This window comes from Lissotriton vulgaris, unplaced genomic scaffold, assembly GCF_964263255.1.
Source record: "Lissotriton vulgaris unplaced genomic scaffold, aLisVul1.2 SCAFFOLD_315, whole genome shotgun sequence".
Lineage (NCBI taxonomy): Eukaryota > Metazoa > Chordata > Amphibia > Caudata > Salamandridae > Lissotriton > Lissotriton vulgaris.
In genome coordinates, this window is record NW_028250410.1 from 121297 (window position 1) to 139722 (window position 18426).

Consider the following 18426-nt stretch of genomic DNA (forward strand, 5'->3'; position numbering starts at 1 on the left):
AGGCAGGTCGCGACTGTTCACGCTGAGAAAGCTGCAGCTCGAGTAGAAAATCTATTTGAGTGGCAGGAAGAAGCAGCGCCCTCTGGTACTCCACATGGTGGCGTTCGCCGATTTTACAACAAAGAAGAAGCTCGTAGCACTAAAAATCAGCAGGAGCAGCGCAACGTGCCAAATTCTGCCCACTCACGAAACATCACGGAATTCCGCAAAATGTAACCCCGCGAGCAGCTGCGAGTCCTGGCTTGTCCCTTGTCCCTGGTGACCTGCGGCACTCTACTTGTGATCCCTGGCCTCAGAGCTGGTTATATCAATGCCAAGAACACAGAAGCAGCTCACACTTAGAGATGCCAGCAGGGCCTCCACTTAGCTTTTTTTTACATTTTTTTTTAGTATAGTAAAAGTGAAATACTGTATTATTATTCACTATTAGTGTAAAAAATATCAAGCACAAAGAGCTGGAATAGGACCCCCCTAGCAAAAAAATGCTTTTAAAATATATGTTGTGGGCATGCTCATAGGTGAGAGTGTGTTTATGTGAGAATGTGTGTGTGTGAGTGTGCTTAATAGTCAAATTTCATGTGGTGGTGTCACTTCCGCTACCCCAGGCTCTTTGGGTAATTGACGTTCATGCTAAAGTCCTACTTTTAATGTGAAACCCCAGACGCAGAAGACTGCTCAGGACACAGGTGGTAACTGTGGTACTCGGAGGAGTCCGGGACGCTCGCCAGAGAAAACGTTTGCATCTGTCCGCACCCGCCCTGTTCCCATGCCGGCCGGGCGTGGCTGCTGGGGGTGGGGGGGGGGGTGCGCTCTCGAGTCTAGGGGAAGAGTCCGGACTGTGGGATGCGCCCCTGCAGGGATCCAGTGAGGGGGGGTAGGCACGGGGGCAGGCGCCTGCTTCTAAGCGCTCAGATTTGTGCACAAGGCGGCCGAAAACATGACCCTTGAGGGGGCACTGACATCACAACATCTAGGCTTGATTATCAACACTGGCTGCACCAGAGTTTGGAAGTTTTCAAGTTCACTACACGCCCAGATTCCTCACTGCATTCGTGTACATGTTGTATTGAAATTATCATGGAGTCCTGTGGGGTCCCTAGAAATTCAGGACTACAAGTCCCAGAATGCAGCAAGACACCAGTACTGAGATATTCATACATGGAATCAGGAACCTTGCGGTCTCTGAAATCAGCAACTGATGGTGAACAGCTCATGGGAGGGGTTAAATCCATCTGGCCACCCACACCAGGTGTGCTTGTTGCATTCTGGTACCTGTAGTCATAATGGGTAACAATGTCTTTTTATCATCCACTTTTTACCCCAAGGAGTGCTAATGGGAGCCCCTTAGCAATGAGATGTTCCTATAAGCACTGAAAAGGCCATCTCTGACAGCTCACACACTTGGCTGATTTATCCTAAAAAAAGGCAGAGTCTGGAATTACATTTTATTTTACTTTTCACTAGTCTGCCTAGTGCATTAGGGCATATTAGCCTTTCACTGCTTTCCACTCAACAGCATATTGCATTGTGGGTCTTGCAGTTTTACCATAATACTTTCCTTATGGTTTCAAAGCCGCAGAATACAAAATTATGTTGGTTAAATGCCCTGGTTGAGGTAAGATCCAGGGTCCCTGGAATTATGCAGCAGGGGAGGACCAATTTATACCGGAGGGTTTACTAAATTATGCAGTAAGAAAAGGCAGATTATGGGGCGTAATGTGGCAAATATTGTATAGCATTACTTCTTTATTTAGCCATTTTAACACAAGTTAACACTGTCTTGGCAAATGTTTCACCTCATTAGTACCAGTTTAATACCCAAATACAAAATAAGCAACAGAAAGGGGACCAGTCAACTTTTGCTAAGGGCCTTCCACTGCGCTGCAACAAGCATTGCTGTGCTTTTAGTAACTTTTGATCCATTTGAGCTAGACACTATTTTATGTTAAAATCAGACGTTATGCAGCAGATGATGGGTTATGTGGCAAATGCAACGAAGCCATAATTATGTGAGACCACAGCAGCCGCAAAATCACATAATTCCAGTGGCCCTGGTATATCCTATAAGTCAACATGTATTTCCTCCCTTTTGTTATAAACTCTCAGACCTATAATGAAACTTGTTCTTTTTTTTTTTTTACTGGTGTCTCTCTGCTGCAATATTTTTTTTTTTAACAGTGGGTACAGCAACATACCCGGCTTCTCTTTTCCATCAACATGTTTTGGCCCTTGGATATTGCCCCTTTGGGGACAGGAACTTCCTCAGGAATCAGGCATCTCACATCAAATATTGTGGATACATCTCTGTTCAATGGGCATGCTATCCTTTTTGTCTTCATAAGCAGTGGACACACCTTAATTCAGCAGTGGAAACACCCCTTCTTCATAGACAGGTACACCTTGAGCAGAAATAGCACACGCCCTCCTTCAAAGTAACATCAACCCTTCCAGGACACAAACAAACCAGGCAGCAGCAGTGCAAGTTTAGCTTCCTCATAGAATTGGCACAGAGAGGCAGTAGCAAAGCAAGCTTCCTCTCTCACAGAAGAGAGCAAGTACAATCCCCCATTCCCAGAATAACAGAAGCAGCAGGGCAGACTCGTGCAGGTGTCATGGGTCAAAGGTCATGTACGGTTACGGCAGGATTGATATGCAGAGACAGATCTCTGCAGCGGGTGCTTAACTCACTGAGGGGGATGTGAAAGGCGGATGAGTGATTGAATATGCGAGTTCAATAGATCTGCACCGAGTGATCAACTGCTGGAATGGAATGCACACATTTGTTAAATTAAAGCCTAGTACGCAAACAACGTGCACCTGTGACATGACGTCAAGGGGTAGCCCTAAGCACAGGCTTTAGATGTCAAGTGGGATCATGTGAGGTGAACAACCCTCAACCAATCACAGCTTCACAGGAAACACTACAAAAAGTAGAATGCACGGATAAAACCAGAACTACAGGTCCCAGAATGCAACGTGCTAATGATGCTACTTGTGTCTGTTGGCAGCTATGCCCAGTGCACCGGCCTGCCCAATTTAAGGGGGACAATGGATGCCACACTTGTGAGTCAAGCCCCTCTTTGGATTTCCTTTCAATTGAGCCTGTCGCCAACACCCGACTGAGTCCAGGGCGGTGGACTGGTCCCACAGCATGACAGTCACTCACACTGGGGCTTGTATGCCCATGCTATAATTAACAAGCATTTGCAATGCAATGGTCTCGGCATCATTAAAGGTAGAGCTATTGGCATTGCTCATGACATTTTTTTTCTTTAAATCAAAAATAAATGGGCATTGTCATTAACATTGCCAATACACAGCACTCTGCACTCAACAGCACACAATGCTCTGCACTCACTGCTCTGCACACTCACTCTGCACACTCACTACTCTGCACACTCACCACTCTGCACACTCACCACTCTGCACACTCACCACTCTGCACACTCACCACTCTGCACACTCACCACTCTGCCCTCACCACTCTGCCCTCACCACTCTGCCCTCACCACTCTGCCCTCACCACTCTGCCCTCACCACTCTGCCCTCACCACTTTGCACTCACCACCACTCTGCCCTCACCACTCTGCCCTCACCACTCTGCACTCACCACCACTCTGCACACTCACCACTCTGCACTCACCACTCTGCCCTCACCACTCTGCCCTCACCACTCTGCCCTCACCACTCTGCCCTCACCACTCTGCCCTCACCACTCTGCCCTCACCACTTTGCACTCACCACCACTCTGCCCTCACCACCACTCTGCCCTCACCACCACTCTGCCCTCACCACCACTCTGCCCTCACCACTCTGCCCTCACCACTCTGCCCTCACCACTCTGCCCTCACCACTCTGCCCTCACCACTCTGCCCTCACCACTCTGCCCTCACCACTCTGCACTCACCACTCACCACTCTGCACTCACCACTCTGCACTCACCACTCACTACTCACCACTCACCACTCACCACTCTGCACCACTCACCACTCTGCACCACTCACCACTCTGCACTCTGCACTCACCACTCTGCACTCACCACTCTGCACTCACCACTCTGCACTCACCACTCTGCACTCACCACTCTGCACTCACCACTCTGCACTCACCACTCTGCACCACTCACCACTCTGCACCACTCACCACTCTGCACCACTCACCACTCTGCACCACTCACCACTCTGCACCACTCACCACTCTGCACCACTCACCACTCTGCACCACTCACCACTCTGCACCACTCACCACTCTGCACCACTCACCACTCTGCACTCACCACTCTGCACTCACCACTCTGCACTCACCACTTTGCACTCACCACTCACCACTCTGCACTCACCACTCTGCACTCACCACTCTGCACTCACCACTCACCACTCTGCACTCACCACTCTGCACTCACCACTCTGCACTCACCACTCTGCACTCACCACTCTGCACTCACCACTCTGCACTCACCACTCTGCACTCACCACTCTGCACTCACCACTCACCACTCTGCACTCACCACTCTGCACTCACCACTCTGCACTCACCACTCTGCACTAGGTAGAGATAATACTAGCACCCTAGCCCGCTCACTGCCTTTTGTATCTGAAACCTGCAGGGACTTTTGTACAGGCTGCATGCAAAGCTTGACATACATACATCTTGGAGCACCTTGGAAGTGTTGCAGCAGAAAGAGCAGTCGTTTTAATTTAAGTAGACTTAGGTCATTTAATATTTTGAAAATGGTTGTACGTCCTGAAGTAGAAGCAAAGATGCTTTTCATTTGCATCAGTTAATGTAGTAGATTCTGCCTGTGCAATGTACCAGCGTGTTTGTGATTGGGTTATTTGCTGTTGTGGGTCTCCAATCACGCTCCTACATAGTTTCTGAAAAAGCTTTCTTAGTATCGCGGCAGCAGCAAGCACTGAACGGAGCACTCTCACTCACAGGACAGCACGGGCACCCCGCACCCCCTCTCAAGAGCAGGCACCGCGCGCCGGGGGAGACATGGAACATCAGCTGCTGTGCTGCGAGGTGGAAACCATCCGAAGGGCTTACCTGGATCAGCACCTCCTGAACGACAGGGTGCTGCACACCATGCTGAAGGCGGAGGAGAACTGCCCGCCGTCCGCTTCCTACCTTAAGTGCGTGCAGCGTGAAGTGCAACCCTACATGCGGAAGATCGTGGCCACCTGGATGCTGGAGGTTTGTGAAGAGCAGAAATGTGAAGAGGAGGTGTTCCCATTAGCCATGAATTACTTGGACAGATTTTTGTCGGTGGAACCGCTGAAGAAAAACAGATTGCAGCTGCTGGGGGCTACCTGCATGTTCGTGGCCTCAAAAATGAAAGAAACCATTCCTCTAACGGCGGAAAAACTTTGCATTTATACTGATAACTCCATCGGACCCGACGAATTAGTGCAAATGGAGCTGTTGACGCTGAACAAACTCAAGTGGGACTTGGCCTCTGTCACCCCTCACGATTTCATTGAACATTTCCTTTCCAAAATGCCCCTCGGCGAGGACACGAGGCAGATTATCCGCAAGCACGCTCAGACTTTTGTGGCACTCTGCGCGACAGACATCAAGTTCATTTCCAACCCTCCCTCCATGATCGCGGCAGGCAGCGTGGCAGCAGCCGTCCAAGGTCTTCACCTCGGCAACACCAACAGCTTCCTCTCCTACCAGTGCCTCACGCATTTCCTGTCCCAGGTCATCAAGTGCGACCCGGATTGTTTACGGGCCTGCCAAGAGCAAATTGAATCGCTGCTAGAATCCAGTCTGCGTCAGGCACAGCAACACAACGTGTCAGAGCGCAAAAATGCTGATGAAGAGGAAGGCCTGTCCTGCACTCCCACCGATGTGCGAGACGTGAACATTTGAAGGGACTTGTGGAAGTCATTTGCTGGCCTACACAGTAGTGGAGCATGGGCGTAGGAGAGGCGCCGACTGATAAGCCCATATGCCTCGTCCTGCTCACTCAGCGAAAACCCTTTTTTCACCTGGGCAGTTGCATCAGTTAATGTAGTAGATTCTGCCTGTGCAATGTACCAGCGTGTTTGTGATTGGGTTATTTGCTGTTGTGGGTCTCCAATCACGCTCCTACATAGTTTCTGAAAAAGCTTTCTTAGTATCGCGGCCGCCCCGGAAGTCAGGCACGGTCGCCTGTGACGGGGGCGGGGCCACGTTCAGACCGGAAGAGGAGGCAGGCGGAGTCGTTGCGTCTCGCGGCCCGGGGCTCCTGTGAGCGGTGTAAAGCCCTGGGGACGCGCCAGCAGGAGGTTGGGCGCCGCGTGCTGAGGTAAGGTAAGTTCCAAAAGGCTGGAGCGCGATTGGTGCACTTGTGTGTGTGTATGCTCGTGTGTGTGTGTGTATGTATGTGTGCGACGGTGGCGGCGGGGGAGGGGGAGCCTCGGTGCACTTGTGTGTGTGCGCGCGTGTGTGTATGAGTCAGGGGTGGTGTCTCTGTATGTATGTATGTGCGTGCGTGCATGGGCGCTTGTGTGTGTGTGTATGCGCATGCGTGTGTGGTGCTTGCGCTTCCCAGGAGACAGCGCCTGGCCACAGCGCGCGTTCCAGTTACAAATCGCCTGGAAGGATGCGCGTGGCCGGGACTGTCTCCTGGGAATGATAGTCGCTGACAAAAGATCTCGGCGGAGACGCGCTTCCGCGCGTTGACGCCGAGACCTAAAAAAGCGGAACAACAATTCCCAGCATGCTTAGAGTTGCCGCATCACCTGTATTTGGGTACTCTCTCCAAAGACTTCAGGTTTTCCACGTACTTCAGGGACCTGATCCTTACTAACGGAGTTTACTTTCTCCCAAGGGATTTTGACACAACACGCTGCGAATTTGGCACATATTGATTACTATTGACAAATTTAAATATACTCTTGGATGGCTTAAATATACACTGGATACAAGGTCTCTTGATTTTAATTCGCGTCAGGAGATCTTGAGCTTGAATACATTCAATAGCCTAAGTCCTGAGGAAGTCGTAGGGGTGTTACCCATAAATGACGAAACGTGTTGGCTAAAGGGAGTGGAAGAAATAAAAACACCAAAGAAGAAACAAAGTCTATATCATTACTTTCATGTTTCTCAACTGTACTATACTTTGACTTGACTTGGAAATGCGTGTGCTTCAAACATTGTAAATTGTTATGTTCAATCTTGGATCAATGGTTGGGGAAGCAGGGTGTATCTACCCCTTTTGAACGCACCGCCAAGATGCTATTAGTGTGGATCAGACTAATATTGATTGTTGTGATTTCTATATTGGCACCTTTTACCCCTTGCACCCAACTCAGTCAATGATGCTAAGTGTTGCTGGATGAAAACTCTGGCCTGGCTGAAAGCCACCTCTTGGCCTGGGCAGGTTGACAGCTACGTCAGTTCCAGGGGCAGAGGGTAGAAAGTCCACTTGAGCACACTTGTTGGCCATGGTGATTGGAATGTGTGACGCTGTCTCCTCTACAAATGGCTGACTCATGTTTGTCTTGGCAGTCTAGGGAGCTGTGCAGTGTGTCATGCAGCGGTCCCCACCCTTCCATCTGGCCTGGCCTGCACAGGCGGGGGCTGAGCCAGGCTCGGCCTGCTCTGTGATGGTGTGGTCCAGCCCGGGACCAGGGTTCAATTACCCGCCTCGGCGGGTCTTGGGCTCAAAATTCCACGGACCTGATAATTCTCGCCTCGGTGCCTATTCCAATCATGGAGTCCCACTCTGCAACTCTGGGCAATAGCTTGCTAAATCTCCACAACGGCCCCCACAACGCTAAGGATGCCTGGCCTTCACCCTGGGGGTGCCCAGGAGTGGACGCCTCACAGGGAAAGCCAGGACCGTTTCCACAGCGGTATTCGTACAGGCGCTTTGAGACCCTTGCGGGCGAGTAGTGCTCTATACAAGTATTCATTTACCAGTATCAATTTACAGGCGGACAGCACTGGTGACATAGCAGCTGTGTGATCCCATGTCACCTTTGGTTCGACCTCACCTTTCAACCACCATTGCATTGTGGGAGTTGTAGGCCCACTTTAGGATGGAAGAGAAGCAGAACCAAAGCGCGCAGTTTCTTGAGCTAATTCACGAACAGTCAAGATTTTGCTTTCACATTATATATTTGTATTTTTGTACATCTGATTACTATTTCAGGACTGCAAGTACCAGGATGCAAAGAAAAATCATATACCAGAAGCGCTTCTCCACCATGGCACAACAAACGTGGGGGCTCTGGTAACTGAGGTGCCAAAGACTGTTCGGTAAAAAGCCAGGACTTGCTGACAAAGTCATGGATGACGCTGAAACACCCCCTTCCCGCATTTGGAAGGGGAATATGAAACTCCAACCTACCAGGTGAGTTTCTTGCAGATCAGGTCCATTCCTGCCCCTCCCCTCCCCCAACATTCTATATTCCATAATGTCACCATAATAACTCCGTGTCCCCAAGGATGCCCCGCCCAATGCTCACTTCTCAGGGATCGATTAACAGCGTGATGCTTTCTGGGGGATGTAGTCTTAGTCTGATGCCACTGACCTAATTAGATTGAAACATCTGAAAACAATGATTGGCAAAGGTAGGTCTCAGGACAGGAGCACTGCCTCCTTGATGACGTGGCGTCATCTGGTGACCTTAATATCACACGCCATCACTCAAGTACAATAGACAGCAGTTCAGGCGCGCGCAGGGCACCTCTCGGGAAGCCCCAGCCACATCCGGTGCACCACTGAGGTGATGCGCGAACAGGAAACGGATGCTCTGATTGCATAATCTAAACCTGTCACTTTGAGCACCGAGGGCTGGTGCGCGAGGCAAACCAGCTCTGAACTGGTGTGTAACCAGCAGGTTTCAGGTTACAATCCAGTAAGAAAGCTCAGTGGGTTCATGTATCCAGAGAGGTCAACATTCCTGGGTCCAAACAGGAGTACTTCATCCAGTCCAGGTTTTTGCTTTGTTTCCTAGGACTTGTAGTTTGGTATAGTTTGGAAAATCAGTGCCACAAGTCACAGAATCACAGAATGCCAAAACAAAACCTGGACTGGACCAGCTGCTCCTGGAAGCACTTGGGAAACTGGAGACAGAGAAGGGTGTGTGTATGGCGTCCTGCATGGGTCTAACCCCCAGTGCAATGGCTGAGTGGGTTAATGCAGCTGTTGTAGGAGTCCTTGTGTAACCTGAAGATCATCTGTTTGATCCCAATAAGATATCTCAGTGGGTTTATATACCTGCTGCACACATCGATCTGCGCCATAGGCTCAGGCTTCAAAAATAAAGTTCACTGGGTCACTGCACCTGCTTCAGAGATGTATATGTAGCCTACAGCTTGCACTTTCTAATCTCACTGACATAGCTCAGTGAATGCACCTTCTGGAAATGTTTTTATGTCCCTGCAGGGTGCACGTTCAAATGACAGTGGAACCCTCTCTGTCTGTGATTTTTCTCGAAATTAAAGGAGTGTTTTTCAGAGTAGCAATGGCCATTTCTACAGTTTCGATGGCAGCCCAGAGCGAACTTGTGGTGTGAACGAAGTGAATGATAAATCGGAATATTTCACTGTTGTGTCACAAATACTGAAGAGCTTTTAGGTGATATCATTTCTCCATGCTTTGAGGAATCTTTTACCGTCAGAGCACTCCCCTGAGTGGTCCAAGAACACACATGAGGTTGATGGCTGCTTGGAGAGTGGGTGGTGGAAGGGACAGCCAAGGGCAGGGAGTGTAAGAAGGCCAGGTAGGGCTGAGGAGACCTCCAATCCTGGGGGGCGACACACATCTCGGCAGGATGCTCTCAGGGGCGTAGCTTCAGGGGGGTGTTTGGGGTGTTACACCCTCTAATAAATATATTTTCTGGCAAATAGTTGGGTACAAGTGCTTTCAGTAGGGCATGGTGAGGTATGCCGGATTTCACCAGGAATTATTACATAAACACAGACAAAACATGCACGCGCACACACACTCCCCCCTCTACTTTAAAAGTCTTCAAGAATGTTGGTTATTTAAAAAAATATATGTTCTCTCTCACTTAGTACCCCTACCAACCCGCATTCCATTCCCTTTCCACTGCCCCTTTAACCCCTCTAAGCGCCCGCTAGTCGTATAATGTACTTAAACATTATATGTCAGCCTGTTAGTTGGATAGTCTGAAGCGCCCCACCCCCATCTCACTGACCAGGCCACACCCCTGGATGTCCTGTACATTTAATGGGAGAGGACAGAGGTCCAGCATGTTCATACATTTACTGAGACTAGACTGATACTTCCCCCCAAAGTTTCTTAGCATGGAATGCCATACATTTAATGAGACAGAACCCAAACCTTCTCAATGTACTTACTTTCTACAGGATTAACAACACAGCTACAGGATCCAGCATTTCTTAGCATGAAATACAATATATTTAATAGGAGAAGACAGCCCTTTTAGCAGACTTTCTTGATGATTGACAACAAAGCTCCAGGCTTTCTCTGTGGTCATTATATAGAGCATATGTCATGGCTGCTGTATCCAGCATGCCTCGCTTCTGCACCGCAGTCTCTCTTGAGACGCTTCCTAGATCAGTGATAATGTGGGGCTGTACACTGTCCAGCCCTGTGTGTCCTTATCCCGTCTTTGTGGTCAATACATAGAGCATGTTGTGGGGCTCTGCATAGTTCAGCCCCGAGTGTCCTGCCTCTGTGGTCATTAGAGCATGTGTCATGGCTGCTGTATCCAGCATGCCTCGCTTCTGCACCGCCGTCTCCCTGGAGGCACGCCATAGATCTGTGATAATGTGGGGCTGTACACAGTCCAGCCCTGCGTGCCCTTATCCAGTCTTTGTGGTCAATATATAGGGCATGTGTCATGGCTGCTGTCTCAGGGTGCCTCTCTGCTGCACCGCCGTCTCCCTGGAGGCGCTCCCTAGATCCGTGATAATGTGGGGCTGCACACAGTCCAGCCCTGCGTGTCCTTATCCAGTCTTTGTGTTCAATATATAGAGCATGTGTCATGGCTGCTGTCTCAGGGTGCATCTCTGCTGTTCTACTGTCACCCTGGGAGGAGTCTGCAGCATACCTCACAGTTGGTTCCTGTGAAGTGCAGGCCCTGCCCCTTTCACTCCTTTTCCTGACATTTCACTATGAACTGAGGATCAGAGCAGCACGCCTGTCACTCACGCACAACCAAACCCCTTCCCATACATGCACTGAGGTGCTCTTCCTACAAGTGTCTCCTCAGAGTAACCTTCTACTCGTCCTAGGATGCACTTCTGTGCCTTCTCAGGGAACTATATAAAACTGCACATCGGCAGTATATGAAGGACATTGCTGAGGCAAAAAAAAGTCTATCTAGGCAACAGGATTACTCTAGCAACCAACTCACAAAGAGAACTCTTTAACATTGTTAAGGTGTTCACTACTCCACCAGGAACGCAGCAGGCGCCCCCCGATACTAAGGACTGGGTGGAATCTGTAGCCTCCTACTTTCATGAGAAAGTTAATGAAATTCATAAACGGTTCCCTCAGCCAACGTCAAATGATGAAACCACCACCCCTTACGTCAATAGGCAAAACATCCCCAATATCCACTCTGCCATGCTAAAACAGTTCTCACCCTTGTCAGAAAAAGAGGTGAACCAAATTTTGTTGAAAATGAAATCTGGAGCACCGGGAGATCCCGCCTCTCCGCAAGTTATATCTAAAATCTCCCCAGTTCTGATCCCCATCTTAACTAACATTTTCAATCAATCACTACAGCACTGTGCTGTCCCTGATCACTGGAAGGAAGCAGTAATCAGGCCTATTCTAAAGAAACATACGGCTGACCCGGATCAACTTGTAAACTACCGACCCATTTCCCTTTTACCACTCTTTGGGAAAGTTATGGAGGCTCTAATTAACAAACAGCTCATCGCCCACCTGGAGTCCAACAAACTCCTCGATCCATCTCAATCCGGCTTCAGGGCGTTCCACAGCACTGAAACGGCCCTGCTGGAGGTCCTGGACAACATAAGATTGTCCTTGGACTCAAAAAAGTCAGCCATACTGATCCTGCTAGACCTGTCTGCGGCCTTCGACACCATCTCGCATCGCGTTCTGTTAGAGCGTCTTGCTGAGGTTGGTGTCGAAGGAGCTGCACTCCAATGGCTATCAAGCTACCTTTGCAACAGACGGTCCAGGGTCCAATTAGGCTCCCACACTTCCATTTTCTACGAAAATGATAAAGGTGTCCCACAGGGATCCATTCTGAGCCCAACCCTTTTTAACGTTTATGTTTCCCCCTTAGCAAAGATCATCAGAGAACATGGTTTTGGAACCGTATCCTATGCTGACGATACCCAAATCCTCGTCACTATCAACCAAAACCCTGATGACATAAAAAGTAGGTTCAAAAACTGTATGATCAGTATACAAGAATGGATGACCAGAAACTACCTTATGATGAACGCTGGAAAGACTGAGGTCATGCTTTTCGGCAAAGCCGACCAAATTTGGTCATCAGACTGGTGGCCAGACTCCCTCGGTCCCTGCCCAGCCCCCAAGCCCTTTGTCAGGAATCTTGGAGTAATACTGGACGACAAGTTGACCATGTCTGAACACATCAGGAAAACAGTGGGAAATAGCTATGGCCAGATGCGAAGTCTGAGGAAGATCTTTAAATGGATCCCACTCTCAGCATGCATGCCCCTAGTCCAGGGACTCATTGTTAACAGAATGGACTATGGAAATGCCCTTTTTTCAGCCATCAACCTAACACTACTGAATCGACTGCAGGTCCTCCAAAACACTGCTGCTAGGCTAGCACTAGATCTACCTCCTCGCACCCCCTCAGCAGCCTGCCTCAAGACTCTGCACTGGCTCCCCATACAAACACGCATAAAGTTCAAACTCTGCTGCCTAGTCCATAAGGCTGTTAATGGCCATGGACCTGTCTATCTCGAACAGAAGCTCAAGGCCCACGTCCCAAGCAGGACGTTACGTTCCTCCAATAAAGCCCTTCTCTTCGTTCCCAGAGTTCGAACAGTTATAAACGGAGATAGAGCTTTCAGTAAAACTGCCCCAGAAGCATGGAACTCCCTCCCCCTTCAGTTGAGGTTAGAGCCCGATCACATGAAATTCCGAAAACAACTAAAAACCTGGCTCTTCTAGTCAGCTGAGCCCTCCTACTTCCTGGATCAGTTTGTCATAAGGATCCTTGCCACCTGCCAGCGTTCTGAGACCTTCGGGTGATTTATGCGCGATACAAATGAAATAAAATGGAAATGGAAATATGAAGTGCTGTACAATACTGCTGCCCTACAGTACACGTCATGCGACAGCCCCTGCACTTCTCAGTAGCGCAAGCTAAGCATGTTATGCGCAGTGGGGGCACTGCGCCATAGGACTTGCTATACGTTTAATGGGCAGCAATGAGCCATAGAGTTCAGTAAGACAGTGCCAACTGTTCTGTGCCGGGCATGCTATACATTCAATGGGACAGTACCGTCCCTGCTCAGCAGGGCGTGCTATACATTCAATAGGACAGAGCCGTCTCTTCTCAGCATGGTATGCCATACATTTATTGGGACAGTGCCGCCACTTCTCAGGAGGGTTTGCTATACATTTAATGAGACAGTGCCGCATCTTCTCAGCAGGGCATGCTATACATTCAATGAGACCGCACCGTCTCTACTCAGCAGGGCGTGCTATACATTTAATGGGACAGTACTGTCTCATCTCAGCAGGGCGTGCTATACATTCAATGGGACAGTACCGTCTCATCTTAGCAGGGTGTGCTATACATTCAATAGGACAGAGCCGTCTCTTCTCAGCATGGTATGCTATACATTTATTGGGACAGTGCCGCCACTTCTCAGCAGGGTTTGCTATACATTTAATGAGACAGTGCCGCATCTTCTCAGCTTGGTGTGCTATACATTTAATGGGACAGGGCCGCCTCTTCTCAGAAGGGTGTGCTATACATTTATAGGGACAGTGCCGCCACTTCTCAGTAGGCTTTGCTATACATTTATTGGGACAGTGTCGCCTTTTCTGAGCATGGCATGTTATACATGTAATGGGACAGAGTATACTATACATTTAATGGGAGAGTGCTGCTTTATCTAAGCATGGTATGCTATACATTTAATGGGACAGTGCTGCCTTTTCTCAGCATGGTATGCTATACATTTAATGGGACAGTGCTGCCTTTTCTCAGCATGGTATGCTATACATTTATTGGGACAGTGCCGCCACTTCTCAGCAGGGTTTGCTATACATTTAATGAGACAGTGCAGCATCTTCTCAGCAGGGCATGCTATACATTCAATGAGACAGTACCATCTCTTCTCAGCAGGGCATGCTATACATTTAATGGGACAGTACCGTCTCTTCTCAGCATGGTATGCTATACATTTATTGGGACAGTGCCACCACTTCTTAGCAGGGTTTGCTATGCATTTAATGAGACAGTGCCGCATCTTCTCAGCATGGTATGCTATACATTTATTGGGACAGTGCGGCCACTTCTCAGCGGGTTTTGCTATACATTTATTGGGACAGTGCCGCCTTTTCTCAGCATGGTATGCTAGACATTTAATGGGACAGTGCGGCCTCTTCTCAGAAGGGTGTGCTATACATTTATTGGGACAGTGCCGCCACTTCTCAGTGGGCTTTGCTATACATTTATTGGGACAGTGTCGCCTTTTCTCAGCATGGCATGTTATACATGTAACGGGACAGAGTATGCTATACATTTAATGGGACAGTGCTGCCTTTTCTAAGCATGGTATGCTATACATTTAATGGGACAGTGTGCCTCTTCTCAGCAGGCACTGCGTTATACGTTTAATAGGACAGTGACACCTTGTCTCAGCATAGATTGGTATACATTTAATGGGGCAGGGCCGCCTCTTCTCAGCATGGTATGAGGTACTTTTAATGGGACAGTGTGCCTCTTCTCGGCAGGCAGTGCGCTATACGTTTAATAGGACAGTGACACCTTGCCTCAGCATAGATTGGTATACATTTAATGGGACAGTGTGCCTCTTCTCAGCAGGCAGTGCGCTCTACGTTTAATAGGACAGTGACACCTTGTCTCAGCATAGATTGGTATACATTTAATGGGACAGTGTGCCTCTTCTCAGCAGGCAGTGCGCTATACGTTTAATAGGACAGTGCCACCTTGTCTCAGCATAGATTGGTATACATTTAATGGGACAGTGTGCCTCTTCTCAGCAGGCAGTGCGCTATACGTTTAATAGGACAGTGCCACCTTGTCTCAGCATAGATTGGTATACATTTAATGGGACAGTGTGCCTCTTCTCGGCAGGCAGTGCGCTATACGTTTAATAGGACAGTGACACCTTGCCTCAGCATAGATTGGTATACATTTAATGGGACAGTGTGCCTCTTCTCAGCAGGCAGTGCGCTCTACGTTTAATAGGACAGTGACACCTTGTCTCAGCATAGATTGGTATACATTTAATGGGACAGTGTGCCTCTTCTCAGCAGGCAGTGCGCTATACGTTTAATAGGACAGTGCCACCTTGTCTCAGCATAGATTGGTATACATTTAATGGGGCAGGGCTGCCTCTTCTCAGCATGGTATGCTGTACTTTTAATGGGACAGTGTGCCTCTTCTCAGCAGGCAGTGCGCTATACGTTTAATAGGACAGTGCCACCTTGTCTCAGCATAGATTGGTATACATTTAATGGGGCAGGGCTGCCTCTTCTCAGCATGGTATGCTGTACTTTTAATGGGACAGTGTGCCTCTTCTCAGCAGGCAGTGCGCTATACGTTTAATAGGACAGTGCCACCTTGTCTCAGCATAGATTGGTATACATTTAATGGGGCAGGGCCGCCTCTTCTCATCAGGGTATGCTGTACTTTTAATAGGACAGTGTGCCTCTTCTTAGCAGGCAGTGCGTTATAAGTTTAATAGGACAGTGACACCTTGTCTCAGCATAGATTGGTATACATTTAATGGGGCAGGGCCGCCTCTTCTCAGCAGGGTGTGCCATACTTTCATCGGGTCAGTGGTAGCACTAATACTTCCAATGGGACAGTGCGGATTCTTCACATTCATGCACCTACCTACCCTTAGGACACGCTCATGCCGGCATACACCGCCCGCGGTGCGAGAGGCAGGAGCCGGGGGACTCGCCCCCAAACTCTGGGCGTCGCCTCTAGGAGCTCCGGCGCCACACCCAGCGGCCTGCCAGGGCGGCGGCAGCAGCCTGGCGCTGTCAGATCTGCACTTCCGCTCAGATCCGTTACTCGGGGCCTGAGGCCAAACAAACTGTCCCTGCACTCAGCACCAAGTTCACTTTTCACCCCTCCCGGCCCAGCCCTGCGCCCCCCTCCCCTCAGCACAGGCGCACCCCGGAACTTTCGCGGCGCGCCCCTTCTTCATTGTGGGACACTGGGGGCGCGAGGGGTGGGGCAGTAACCTGTCCCAAAGAGACCTTCGCTTACCTCTCATAGCTCTCGCGCTCCTTGGGGGTAGAAGTGCCGTCTCTGGGCGGCCCCCTCTGCAACTCCTCAGCTGCTGCGAGTCTCAGCTCTGCTGCAGCGCTCTCTTTCTGTTGAAGGCGCTGTCTCTGCTGCAGGTATCCGTCTCAGCTACAGGTTCCTGCTGCGGGGTCTCCCGCCTGTGCTGCAGGTCCCGCCTGTGCTGCAGATGTCTCCTGTGCTGCGGGGTCCCGCCTGTGCTGCAGATGTCTCCTGTGCTGCAGGGTCCCGTCTGTGCTGCAAATGTCTCCTGTGCTGCGGTGTCCCGCCTGTGCTGCAGATGTCTCCTGTGCTGCACTCCTCTTCCCCGCTCCGGGTGCTGTAGGTTCCGCCTGTGCTGCAGATGTCTCCTGTGCTGCGGGGTCCCGCCTGTGCTGCAGATGTCTCCTGTGCTGCAGGGTCCCGCCTGTGCTGCAGATGTCTCCTGTGCTGCACTCCTCTTCCCCGCTCCGGGTGCTGTAGGTTCCGCTTGTGCTGCAGATGTCTCCTGTGCTGCAGATGTCTCCTGTGCTGCGCTACAGACGTCTCCTGTGCTGCGCTACAGATGTCTCCTGTGCTGCGCTGCAGATAACTCCTGTGCTGCACTCCTCGTCCCCGCTCCGGGTCTCTGGCGCGGCTCTGCTCTCGGCTCCGGACGGCGCTCCTCTGCTCCTCGGCAGGCTGGGCGAGGACTCCTCCGGTGCCCCCACCCCCAGAAGGAGGAAGTGAGAAGCGAGGAGGAAGTCTGCAGAGAAGCGCTCCGGCTGGCCCCGGCGGCAGCAGCAGCGGGAGAGTGTGACCCGAGTAAGGAGGAAGTGCCGGAGCTGCTGCCTGTGTCTGGGGAGGGGCAGAGATGAGTCCTGCCCGAGGAGGGGGCAGAGATCAGTCGTGACTGGAGAGGGGGGTGGGGGGGGCAGAGATTAGTCGTGACTGGGGGAAGGAGGCGGAGATTAGTCGTGACTGGGGGAGGAGGCAGAGATTAGTCGTGACAGGGGAGGGCCAGAGATCAGTCGTGACTGGGGAGGGGAGGGGGCAGAGATCAGTCGTGACTGGGGAGGGGGCAGAGATAAGTCGTGACTCTGAAGGGGAGGGGCAGAGATCTGTCGTGACTTCGGGGTTGGGGGGCAGAGATCAGTCCTGCCTGGGCCTGGGGAGGGGGCAGAGATCAGTCGTGACTGGGGAAGGACGCATAGATTAGTCGTGACTAGGGAGGGGGAGGGGGCAGATATCAGTCCTGCCTGGGCCTGGAGAGGGGGCATAGATTAGTCGTGACTGGGGAGGGGGAGGGGGCAGAGATCAGTCGTGACTGGGAAGGGGAGGGGGCAGAGATCAGTCGTGACTGGGCCTGGGGAGGGGGCAGGGACCAGTCCTGCCCGAGCCTGCATAGCTGCCAAGGTTTCAGATTGCTATGTTTGACATTTTCATAATTTCAGTGTTATCACGAGTGACATGACATTTCAATGACTATGAGTGACACTTTCTCACGAGCAAAATAAAGCAAAGAAGACGATTGAAACATATACATATTTGAAGTTAAACCCAACTGAGGTACAAGAAACTCTAAAAAGATCTTAAAACTGCTGCAACACACCAGGAATGGAAGGACACTAACCAACATGACACAGAGCCCCGCCCCCAAACAGGCCACTTGTTTCTGTAGGAAGGCTCAGCTTCCATGCTCGCAACAATCCCAGAGTGCACATTCGTGGTATCAAAAATCTTAACTGAAAGTACCGAGAAATACTGGCCCTTCCTCGAGGGGGTTCTGGACAAGTTCGGCTTTGGCCCGACATTTCAAAAGTGGGTCCAACTGTTATACACGGAACCCAGAGCTCAGGTGAGAGTGAACGGGACCATATCTCGGGAGTTCCCGGTCCGGAGGGGAACTAGACAGGGCTGTCCACTGTCCCCCCTCCTCTTTGCACTCACGATAGAGGTACCGGCGGGCAGGATACGTAAAAACGAGGCCATTAAAGGATTTCGGAGGGGAGAAGAGGAC

At 50.4% G+C, this 18426-nt stretch overlaps 1 protein-coding gene and 1 pseudogene across 1 annotated transcript in view; one reads left to right on the forward strand and one right to left on the reverse strand.

Moving 5' to 3' along the window:
- The window catches only part of LOC147663264 (rho-related GTP-binding protein RhoG), a 112968-nt gene extending 95695 nt beyond the window's left edge, over window positions 1-17273 (reverse strand). The window contains exon 1 of the mRNA XM_086950570.1: window positions 16413-17273. The gene's annotated coding sequence lies outside the window, so the exon portion shown is untranslated. The remainder of the gene's footprint in view (window positions 1-16412) is intronic.
- On the forward strand, window positions 4916-5977 carry LOC147663265 (G1/S-specific cyclin-D1 pseudogene; annotated as a pseudogene).
- Window positions 17274-18426: the final 1153 nt, after the last annotated feature.